At 32.1% G+C, this 12466-nt stretch overlaps 1 long non-coding RNA gene across 1 annotated transcript in view; it reads left to right on the top strand.

Moving 5' to 3' along the window:
* The first annotated feature begins 4191 nt into the window (after nt 1-4191).
* Nucleotides 4192-12466, top strand: part of LOC117179081 — a 36771-nt gene continuing 28496 nt past the window's right edge. The window contains exon 1 of the long non-coding RNA XR_004467859.1: nt 4192-4447. This is a non-coding gene — a long non-coding RNA (uncharacterized LOC117179081). The remainder of the gene's footprint in view (nt 4448-12466) is intronic.

Raw genomic sequence — 12466 nt, forward strand, 5'->3', positions numbered from 1 at the left:
ATATATAAATATAATCAGTGTTGGCATTTTTTGAGAGTCAAATTTTTTGAAGACCCAATTTTTTTAATGGGCATGAAAAATACTCATGAACGTACGGTTGGAAACAATTCTAATCTTAAAATTTATATTCCGCGGCGTCTTTAATTTAAAAAAATGTTTTAGTTAATTATATTTCAAACCGAGCTGACCGATATAGCCTTTTATGAACTGGTGCAATTTGTGTTTTGGAAATTCAAAAGGCACAAAAAATAGAAAAATCCAACAACTTGAAAAAATATGTTTTAATCAGTGATAGTAAAGTAGAATGTCAAGTATTTATTAATGATTATTGCTGTTCTTTATAAGCAGATGTCTATGAAAAAAAATCCTTGAGGCCATTTTCGTGTTTTTTTCGGGTAGGATTTACATGAGGAAATCCTTGAGGATTTTCAGATTCTTTGAGGAAATCCTCAAATAAGTAAATTGATTTTCATAGATTTCTTCCAGAAATGTGATAATCTTGAGGATTTCTACGAGTGAATTATGTCCAAAAATTACACGAAGATTTCCTCAAAGATATTTTCAAAACAGTTTCACTAGTGATTAAACCTTCAACTTACCACAGAATTATTGTTATCAGCTATAATGTTATGCAAAAAAAATAGAAAAAATGTATAATGAAACTCTTAATCTACATAGACTTGTATGTTATCTCAAGCTGAGTCACACAAGTTAAAGGCCACCAGGTAGGTTTTCTGATGTATAAAAATATGGAAGTAGAGATAGGAAGAGAAGGAAGGTGGTAGAGGATTGCAGAGAAGTGAAGAGAAGAAGAGTGGACGGCTGACGGAGAGGGAGGTGAGGAATGAAGAAGGGCAGCAATCCCGTGGTAATCTAATTTCAGCGTGCGGAGGGTTCCTGGAACGCGGCGTGACATTAGCAACCACCTTCAGCACTCTGACCATTCATCCGTCCATCCATCCCTACATCCTCTGGTTCCTCCCCCTCATACTCTTCTGCCAACTTCACTCCTTCTCTCCTTACCTCTTTCCTCCTTCCGCTTTCACCCATACTAGGCCATCTTCTTGCCCAGTTATCCTTCCCGAATAAACTGATGAGACGTTTATCGAGCAAACCAGGTAATACCCGATTTTCCCATGGTACCAAACTACGAGTTAAGGTTGGCACGAACTGCGAATTGTAAAGCACCTGTGTTCGTACTGTCATTATATGTACAGATGTATCCGAATTCCTTCAACGGATTCGCATTTCCTAGTGTGCGTGCATTCAGGCTATCATCAGTCAGGTCGTTTATTCCTTCGGCAAAACAAAGCTCCTGATAAAATGATTATTTAAACTACTTCTTCAATTTGTCTCAACTGGCATTTCCGTCGTTATACTTGATTAGGTTTGAAACGAGGTTTTAAATTGATTTTTTTTATACAGACGCTCTATTTTTCCGTTATGGTTGTGGTTACAACACATCTTACAACAAAAAGGAATTTGCTTTATTATAAAATTACACCCCGCCGGGCCGAATTCATTAAAAATCAAATCATTCCAAATCGATTTGAACTCGCACAGGCAATTCATGCTCAAGACACAGAATCATTGACGACTCAAAAATGTTGTTTTTCAAAGGAATTTTTTTGGTTAAAGTTATGATTATTTGAATTAAAGAAATTTTAAACGCAAATTATAAAGAAGTGTTCAAAACTGTTTTCAAGTGCGATATTTTTTAATTAAATATATTTACTTACCTACTTATTTCTGATCCTGGTAGAATTTCTTATCTTCTTTTGAAATCGATTGGAAAACTTCAGGAAAGATTAAAGTTTACGAAATGGCAGCGGTTTTTCTAAGAATATTCAAAGTCAAAGAAACAAAATTGTTTTAATTCTAGAAGAATATCTCTTGACAATTTAAGATTTTTTGCAATAATACAATTTTTCAAAAAGATAAAAAACCAAAAAGGACTCAATTATCAAGTTTTGAGTATGTTCTTGTACAAAAATATGCAGTATATTAGAACAAATGGAGGATATCGATTAATTTTAAAATGTCCACTGTAAAGGGAAAATTTCTCTCATTATATGAGCACTTTGGATCCTCATTAGAGGGAGGTTTTTTTTTAACAAAATATAAACTGGACACTTTCAATATTTGTCAAGCTTTATAATTTTGTCTTACCGAAAATCTTATTTTTATTAATTCATAGAGACAAACAAAAGTCGAATCCATTTGTTATTGGATAACAAACAAATTTTTTAATTGAATTTGATGTTATATTTCAAAGCTAAAAAAAGTTTTCCTCATATGAACAATATTTTTTAAAAATTTATGTTTCGATATTGATTGATAATGAAAGGTCATTAAATGTCCGTCAATAGGTCAATCAACGTGTCTGAAAGACGACAAAAATTACATCAAACACAGCATTGTTATATTTCCAATAGCAAGCAAAATTCCTCTTATAAACAAGGTAAATTATTCAGTTTATTACTTTTAAAAAGATACTAGTAGGTCATAATGAGCCATGAAAAATGATTTAATAGATCAATTGATGCATCTTGAAAGCATAAACAGTCTTAAACAGTCCTGTTGCATTACTAATATTAAGAAAGTTTTTTACATATAGAAAAAATAAACAATATATTTTGAAAAATTATAAATAGGTAATGCTAGATCATAAGAGAATATGGAAGGTTCTTAAAATAATTCATTCAATACGCGTTTCGGAAGGGCGAACAAGTCGCGGGTGCAAATAAGACTATGTCCTTATTTTGTTTTGTCATTAAAAAGAAATAGACATTAATTTTTTATATTGTCAGATATAGCACTATAGTCTTTATAATTTTAAGAAAGTTTTTCTCATATAATCAGATTAAATTTTTTTATTGAAACTTCATAAATTGATACTAGTAGGTCAAAAAAGGTTATACAATGGGTCGATCGATGCAGCTTGAAGACGCTAACAAATACATCAGATATAGTAGCGTTGTATTTTGAATATCAAAAAAGTTTTTCTCATATAAATATGATAATACTTTCTTACCAAATGTGTAAACGCAAAAAAAAAACTCTTCCAATTGAAACATCTGGTTCAAAATCCTATTAGGAAGTACCTCACTGAGAAAGCCATATAAATAAAATCTAATACTAATTTTATTCCAAAGAAATGACTCCTATATTGATGCGTGATGGACTTAAGTTTTATATTAAAATAAAACCATGATGCAAGTTTAATAGAAATAAAATAAAAATATTAAATTCTCCAAGACTTGCCTTTACTTTTTTCTTTATTTATAAAGTTACATTTACTCATATTTAAATATTAAAACTTCACTAAGTGGATTTCATATAACATGCAGTGTTATTGCATAGATAAAAGTGTACCTATAGAATTTATAATATTCCGAAAAATACCGTTTAAAGATTGAACCGGATAACTTAAATTAATAAACTCTTTTAATTAGTTTTTATAATGCATTTTCATACTTCGAGGGTTATCTTCGTCGACTTTAAACGAAGATGAGGACTTTTCCTCCTAGTGATAGGAGTCAAAGGTTCGAAGCGCTTTAATAAAAATGACATTAATTATCTAATCGCTATGCCATTTTCTCCCTTGCACTTTAATTCCTCTGTGAGTGAGCAGGGATTATCGCAGGACTTGAGAGTATCGAGGCGCGGCTGTTTGATTCTATTACAAAAATGGTTGGGCATCGGATATAAAAGTTTTCAAAGGCCGTTTGTTCGAATCATTGCTTGCTGGCCGCTATCGAAGAAGATTAAGATGCCGATAGACAGAAAAGAGAACCGGGTGTACTATGTCGTGGATATGCTAATACTGAGGGAGAAATCTCCCTCGGACCTCCACCCCAACGGACACGCGTTCCTGACCTGGCGCTGTCACGACTTTAGAACAATGGCGTCGATATACATGTCTCATTTATATACCCGTAGCCCTCGATACATCGTCGCGATCTCGAAAAACGAGATCCTCTTTGACCTCTCTCAAGACGATAAAGCGACGGGAAGAAAATTCCAGAAGTCCAACGGAATCAATGCCGGTCGATGCATTCAATTCGGAAAAATTGGATCTGCGACCTTCGCCGAAAGATACGTGAATCATCGCTCCTTTGTTTAAAGAAACAAATGAAATTTTTACTCTTTTTTCTTACGTACAGTCTTTACACGTTTGTATTCATCCGAGAAGTTATTCTCTATTTCAATAGAGAGAGGTCAAATTTCAGAAATGAAAGTTAAGAGCAGAGGTCAAATATGAAATGTCATAGCTTAAAAATCATAAGTCGAAAAAAAGAAGACAGCTTAAAGACGAAAGTTCGCAGGTCAGATATCATATATAAATGTCAGATGTCAGAGGTAGAAGATTGGGGATCCAAGGTGAAAGATTACAAATTGAAATTCAAAGGTGATAGGAAACCCTTATAATGAAGAGATATTCGAAGTGAGTATGAAGAAAAGTATTGAAAGAAGTATTGTAATAAGTATCAATATAATGTATTGGAACAAAGTTTTAGTATCAAATATTAGCATAAAGTACATACCTGAACAGTTTACTTTATATTGTTAGTATTTAGCTCTTTGCGTTCAACAATTAAAAAATAGAAGCAAAAAGCCGTTACTTATGGTAATTTTTCATACTAATACTTGATACAAATAACTTATGTCGATACTCTATGCCTATAGCAATTCCAATAATTCCCTCAATACTCACTTATGATTTTCCAATACATCTTTTTCATAAGAGGTCATCCATAAATAACGCAACCGTTTTTATGGGCAATGTATCGAAAATTGTAGTATAACGTTAAAACTTGCTAATTATAATAAAAAATTGTGATGAAATTCTAAATACTTTGATATCGATATAATTAGATTAGAATTTTGATTCTTTCCATCATTATCTGAAAACATTCCATAATAATAATCTTATTTATTTAACACACTTTTAGATTTGGTCATCTACTTTTTCAAATTTGAAGACAGATTAAACAGGAAATAAAAATATCTAAAATCTTTAGTAAATAATTTCAGCTCTCTGCATGGTTTTACATAATATAAAGATAAGTGATTTGCTAAAAAATTTGCAATAATGATATAATCTCGTTTTATTACATGTTAATTAGCGTTCATTATGATCTCATTCATTCCTCAAAATGCTTGGGGACTTCAGTCTACGTTTAACTTGTGAAAAATCGACAAAAAAATTTATAATGAAGTCCACGATTTATTATAAAAAAACAACCCTATCTACTAAAATAACCGGCAGAGAAATGTATTAGTAGTTTAAAAACATAGTAAAAAAGAATTCGTAATAACGTACTTGTTATCTTCTTTGTTTAATTACATGCTTAAAATAAATTTAAATTAAATTTAAATTAAATTAAATTAAATTGAATTGAATGCTTAAATTTATTGCACTATAAAATATAATTAATAATCATAAACAAAAATAAATATTAAAATAGTTACATTGGCTTTCAGTAATGTGCAAACAGATGACTTTTACTGAAATATGAGATTTTTAACAGCAGGAACAGGAAGCAAAGAAATAAGAAATCGCGTTAATTTGTGATTTTGTTTCGTTTCATTTAGAAAATTATCCATTTAAAGGATATTTACCATTTAAATTTCGTTAACTTCTTTTTTGTTTTGTATATTTATAGTTTAAAATCATGAAATTTTAAGCATATTTTTGAAGTGAGTCTATTTTGAAGCTTTGCAATTGACCATTATTCAATTTTGTATGCGTACAATTTAAAATTTGTTATTTTAAATGTTTTTTTAAAACAGTTTAATTTGAAAACTCTGCAGTTTCAAATATTTATGAATTAAAGTTCTGGAACAATAATGGTTTTGAAGAGTTTTCACTTGTATGAATCTTTTAACTTGAAAAATTTTCAAATTGAAATCATCAGAATCACAGAACTTTAAATTATTCTCGAAAAATTTGGGATTTTCAAAAAGTGAATGAAAAAAGAGATGAGCTTATTCCGAAAATTTAGGAGAAATAGCCACGCCTATGTAAAATATTGTGCTACTCATCCCGAATTACGGGTTGATGGGACACTTCGTAATTTTAAATACTTCAATTTCGAAAATTTACAATGAAAAATTCTTTTCTTTTTAAAATTGGAAATTGAAGACTCGTCGATATTTACTGTGTAATAAAAATCATTCAACTTGAAATGCTCTTTTAAGTAGTTTAATTTCGAAGATTTAAGATTATAACTTATTCAATTTTGAAGATTAAAAATTTAAATTTCTTCAGTTTTATAGATTTTTAATTGCAAAGTCTTCAGTTATGGACAGAAAAAATGGTAGCAAATATTTACTCTTAAAATTTCGTGTAATTGTTTAGATATTTACCATAGTAAGTATAACTAATTCTATCTAATAAGACATGGCTAAAAAGATATGAAAATAGTACGTAATATAGGCGGGGAGAGAAGGGGGTAAACCCATTTCGTTACGAAGTTTTATATGGTGTGGGGGAGAGATGAAAAATGTTTAGAGTTTAATATTTTACGTAATTTATCGATGGCCCCTCAGGGAAAGGAACAGACAAAAGGAAATTTTTGAATTCAAAAAATGAGTGGCCAAAGAGGAAAAGTTCTAGGTCAGTTTATGGGTTACAGAAAACTGTGCATCTTTAAACTATGCACGAACCCATCTGTGCACGTCGGTGGCCACTGGTACAACTGCGCACCGGGCTATCTATGCACTTCAATATTTCGACGTGCACAGATGGTACAATACCAACGGTTTACGTGTACAGATGAAGGATTCCTAACTGTGCACATGAACAAAAGGTACACTACCAAGGGTTCACATGCACATATGGGAGAATCTCAGCTCAACACGTGCACAGATAGTGAACTCACAACTGAGCACGTCTCAATTTGCGACGGATACAACTGTGCACGTGCACAGATGAGACATTCCTAACTGTACACGTCGACAGTTCGAGGTACAACGCTGGGATATTCCCATCTGTACACATGAACTTGTGCTTTGAAAATCTAAACGTATCAATTGAGACGAGCACAGTTGAGAGTGTCCCATCTGAGCACGTGCACATTTGTTCGAGTGGCCAACAACGTGCACATTCGTACGACTGACTCTGGACGTGCAGAGTTGGGAGTGTCCCATCTGCACATGCACAGTTATATCACCGACCATCGCAGTGTTCAGTTGAGCAAGTGCACAGATATACTCCTATAAAATTGAGACGTGCACAGTTAAGAGTCTTCCACATGTGCACGTGCACATTTGGGAGTATCCCATCTGTACATGTGGGTCAGCAAATTAAAAATCTGATCGTATTATTTGAGACGTGCACAGTTGGGAGGTACCATATGTGCACGTCGAATTTTATACGGCCTAGCAAAGGCTCACGTGCACAGATGGGGGACTCCCAACTGTACACGACGAAATTTAGATGTGCATAGACGGTACCCTGGCAACAGTTAACGTGCATAGACTGGAGTCTCCTAACTGTGCACGTCGAAATGTAGACGTGCACAGACATTTTGAAATGTATGCAGAAATACGTAAGCTTCGCACTTCGTATATATTATTAATCTTATTATTTTTATTTTTATATAAGAAGATTTGATTATCTCAGGTACCTCCTGAGCCCTTTAAAAAAAATCAAGTTTTCACCATTCGCGTCTGTCTTTTAAAAGTATGAAACCTTTTTTGCACAAGTTATTTGTCTCTTGTCTTCTTTCTATTGTGCCTGAGGCAAGGCAGGAACCCAACAATTGGTAATATCCTGGCTACTTTTAGATTTCATTTTTGCCAATCTATTTCTAAGAACAATATACTATATTTATCCCGAGGAAAATCTAAAAATATACATGAAAATTTGCCTTCATCTATTGTTTCTCGTGCTAGGAAGGCAAAAAGAGAAAAGCTTCCTTTCTTCGTCTGATTTATTTTATCGGCAAATTTTCTAGATCTATGCATTGAAATCGAAACAACATTACTTAAAAAAGTCAAGTTGTACAATATTTATATAATAAAGAGTTATACAATAAAATATACATATATATAGAAGTAAGAAAATTATCCGTGAAAGAAAATGTTTTAAGAAGATCCTTTATATTCTGAATAACGGATTATAAAATATAAAATGAAAAATTGGGGTATGAGTGTTTACACGTGCTGCACATGAAGGTTCACTGGTCAGGTGGGAATTGCAAATATCGTCCAGTATTTTCTAGAGAAAAACATAGTTTTAAGTTTCATCCGCTTAGCACCGACGTAACAAACTACGAAAGAGTGTAAAACACTTTATTCTATTTCTATCCTCTTTTTATACTGCATGCATCGGCATGGCATCCACATAAATATGCAGTGCGTATAATCTTTTTAAGCATTCCGTTTGATAAAGAGCTAGAAAAATAGACTAGAAAGTGAGTTCACCGAAAAAATATAATTGCAATTTTGTTGCGGAAGTAATTTTGTTGCAGGTAAGGAGTACTCGGATTGTACTACTAAAAAGACAAATTTTCTACAATACAGTTGAATTTTAAAAACAAAAATATTAATTTTCAACAAAAAAAGTTAATTTTCAACCAAAAATTTGAATTGTTTACCAAAATAGTCGAATCTTAAAGTGATTTAAGGTTTTCCCTAACATTCCCCGACTTTCCAGAATTTCTAAAATTGTAACAACCCTGTTTCACTTCTTAACAGCGAATCTGGATGGAAAGGCGTTATAAACTTAATAATATAATTTTAGCTGATCTTGAAAAATAAACATGTGGAAAGTGACTAGCCTTCGACAATGTTCTGTCAAAGCATTTGATGTCAGCAGGTGGACAGGTGGGATCGCATTAGCGACGCCCGGCTCTATTTCGCATCACAAACCCTGGCGCCGAGCCAAGGCCATGTATCACTTCACATTGGAATTCGTTGTTCCTCGTCTCGTTACTGGGATGGTTTCCAGTTTTTTCTAGCTTTTTTCCTTTTTTTCATTCCGTACTTTTCCGTGCCGTGTAAGCGCCTCTCCCCGATAGGGTCCTGACGGAATTTCGCGCTTTCGCTGCTCTGCTCTACGAGTAGGCGTTATAACGACTCTTCTGAAAATGGCCCACGTCACACAATCGTCACCAAATTGTCACTTGACGTAATTAGGTGATATCTGCTGATATCTGCTGATGCTGTGATCCTTGTCACTGAAATTCAATTCGAAGCTTCAATGCAATTTCTAGAATATATATAAATAATTTATAACTGAAAACTTTCCTGCCAAACTTTCCAGAGTAAATGAGAGGTAAATAGGGTTACTCCATTTTAATTTGCCTAAATCGCTTGCCAAAGGTTTCTAAAAGACGTCCTAATTAGAAAAAAAACTTTTGAAGGACCAGCACCAGAATCTTGTTTGTTATGATCCAAAAAAAGTTTTTTTTTTTTTTTTTAAATTTTGGCTTCAATTTTGATTTTTACATTCTCCTCAGAGAAGATATTAGATTTGTGTAAATCTTGACACCCCCATCCCCCAGTTTTGATCAAATTTCCACGTTTCGAGACCATCTGAATACCAAAAAGAGGTTTTTACGAATGTGTCTTTCTGTTTGTATATCTGTATGGCTGCATGGCTGTATGTCTGTCTGTCTGCCTGTAAGCACGATAACTTTTGAAAAAATTATTCTATTAGATTGACCTGTGGTACACTTTTTTAGTTTCCTAAACTAAAGAGCAAGTTCGTTAGCCAGCTATTTTGGATAACAATTGAAAACGTGAGCGTATTTTGAAAATGCTTGAAAACACTTTTTTCCATGATTCAAAAATTCTCTGTAACTTTATTTATAGTACATGAAAATACCAACATTTTACTTTTAATAACTTTTTTGATAAAAAAAAATTAGCAGAGTTATAGCATTTACAAAATTCAAAGAAATAAACGAAAATGAAATTTTTCAGCTAAATAACGCATGATATGAAAAAAAGTCAAAAAAAGAAAAATGTTAATTTTTTCAAATCCTACAAGATTATCATAACAACTTCTTAGATCTTTTCAAAAAATTGATAATTCAAATTTTGAGGGCGCAAAAAATAATCAAAAATTGCATTTTGCGGTCAAGCTATGCAATATACGAAAAAAGATTATAAGACTAACATTGTGCACCGAAAAATATCTACTGATTTTTTAGTAGACCCTTTTTTATACGACACGTAGTTTTTGTTTTACTCATAAAAAACATTAAAAATACAAGAATTAAATTTTTCGACACACAACACAAGCTAAGAAAAAAAATCTGCCCACGTCGCTGGAACATTCTCGTCTTTAGACGTTCTTTGGATGTATTTAATTGTTAATGACTGATCTTCGAATTATTTTAGGGTATTTTGATGAATAGTAACAACTGCCATTGTTATAAACAATTTCATGAACAATTACTCATATTTTCTATTTGCCATCGTTTTCCACCCAGGATCAACTGCAGATCACTAATTGATGATACCCATTCATTATTTTCGATCATCCGATAACAATTGTTGATTATTTAAACAATTGTAATAAACAAATACACAGTTTGGCCATTTTTCGATATTCTTACTTCGTTTTCAGAACTGGATTAACTGTTAATGACCAATTTTTTAAACCCAATTGTTATGGGCATGAACAATTTCATGAGAATAATATTAATATTAATTTGATACGCACATGAGACTACGTCTGTTTCAAAAGTAAAACTTCTGCTTCTGGATGCAGTGGTCTTTCTGGATTGACGAACTCACCTCTCACTTGATAAACAAAGATCAGAAGAGAATAGGAGATAATTCAATAAGTCTGTGTTAGTGTCGATGCAACTTGTGTTTCTCGTATTATTCTCTGTGTATCTCTTGAAATCTTTATTTTTGGCTTCCTGAACCTCTTCCGATAATTGTCTGATGGGAATGACGAAGAAGTCTATTATTTTGGCTCCATAGTTTAACAATTTGTATACTGCTTGTTTAAATAATGAACAATTGTTAACGGGTGATCGAAAATAATGAATGGGTATCATCAATTAGTGATCTGCAGTTGATTTTGGGTGGAAAACGCTATTCATTCCATGACGAATAGAAGAGATGAGTATTTGTTCATAAATTTGTTTTTAACAATAGCAGTTGTTATTATTCATCAAAATTTCCTTACGCTACTCAAAGATCAGTCATTAACAATTAAATACATCTAAAGAACGGAGTTTGTGTGCCGAAAAATAGCCGAATAATCCAATTGTTAACCAAAATCGTTTGAACAATTGCGAATTGTTATTATATGAGCAGATATGATAACTGAGTACCATTCACGAGCTCTATGGAGTTAATTCCATTGATAATGACTATTCTTTTCGTCACCAATAGCCGAAGCCAAACATTTTTTTTCTTTATTTGTTTATAATAATGATTGCTTATTCATGAATCCTCACGGGTATGACACAAAAATTCTCTTTGTTGATCAATTGAGGAAATCCAGTGAGAATCAAGCGACCATACACCGTAAAACCATATGAAACCATTTTCATCCACTTATTTGTTTATAACAAATTAAATACATTTTTTAATTTATCATACAGCACTGAATATTGTACTAAATAGTTCCTCTACTCATTCTGGTTATTTGGAAATGAATCTGAGTATTCTCTTGGAAATGGTACTCTTCAATGTCAAAATTTTTTTTTTAGTTTTTGTCAAGAAATAAACAAAAAATAGATCCTCAATTTGAATATATGCTCTTATAAGATCATGCGGATTTTCTTCAGTTTTAATTTAAAAAACCGTTTGAATCGGATGAAAACTGTAGTCGGAAAATCAATTTGTCCAGAGTCGTGATTTTCGTCCCACTGTGCGTCGTTGTCGTTGTAGTCTGTAAACACGTACGATTTAAAGGAGTTCTTCGATTGGATTTTTCTTAGGCATACTTTACAAGGATATGAAAAGAAAGGACGTGTTCGTTAGTCAGATTTTTTTCAAGAAGTTTAAGAAGTTAACGCATTTTGAACATTTTAGAGACAACTTTTTTTTAATATTTGAAATTTGTTGACAGCTTTTTATAGTAAATCAAAATATTATCAATTTATCCCTATTGCTTTTTGTGATAAAATAAAAATGACCAAAGTTATAGCATTTTCGAAATCCAAAGAACCAAACGAAAACTAACATTTGAAGCCAAATAAAGCGTGATATGGAAAAAATTCTAAAAAAGAAAAACTTCACTTTTTCAGGGCCCTACAAGATTGTCTAAAAAACTTTTTAAATGTTGCTAACAAAAAATCGAAAATTTAAATTTTAGCGCAAAAAAAACGAATGAAAAAGCAATAACTCCGTTTTCGAGAAAAAAAGCAAGATAAAAAAAGAGATAGATTGACAAAAGTTGTGTACCTAAAAAAGAATAGCAAATTTTTCAGAAATTAATTTTTTGTAGGATAAGTAGTTTTTGTTTTATTTTTGAAAAACATTATTGAAA

Source organism: Belonocnema kinseyi, chromosome 8 (assembly GCF_010883055.1).
Source record: "Belonocnema kinseyi isolate 2016_QV_RU_SX_M_011 chromosome 8, B_treatae_v1, whole genome shotgun sequence".
Classification (NCBI taxonomy): Eukaryota; Metazoa; Arthropoda; class Insecta; order Hymenoptera; family Cynipidae; genus Belonocnema; species Belonocnema kinseyi.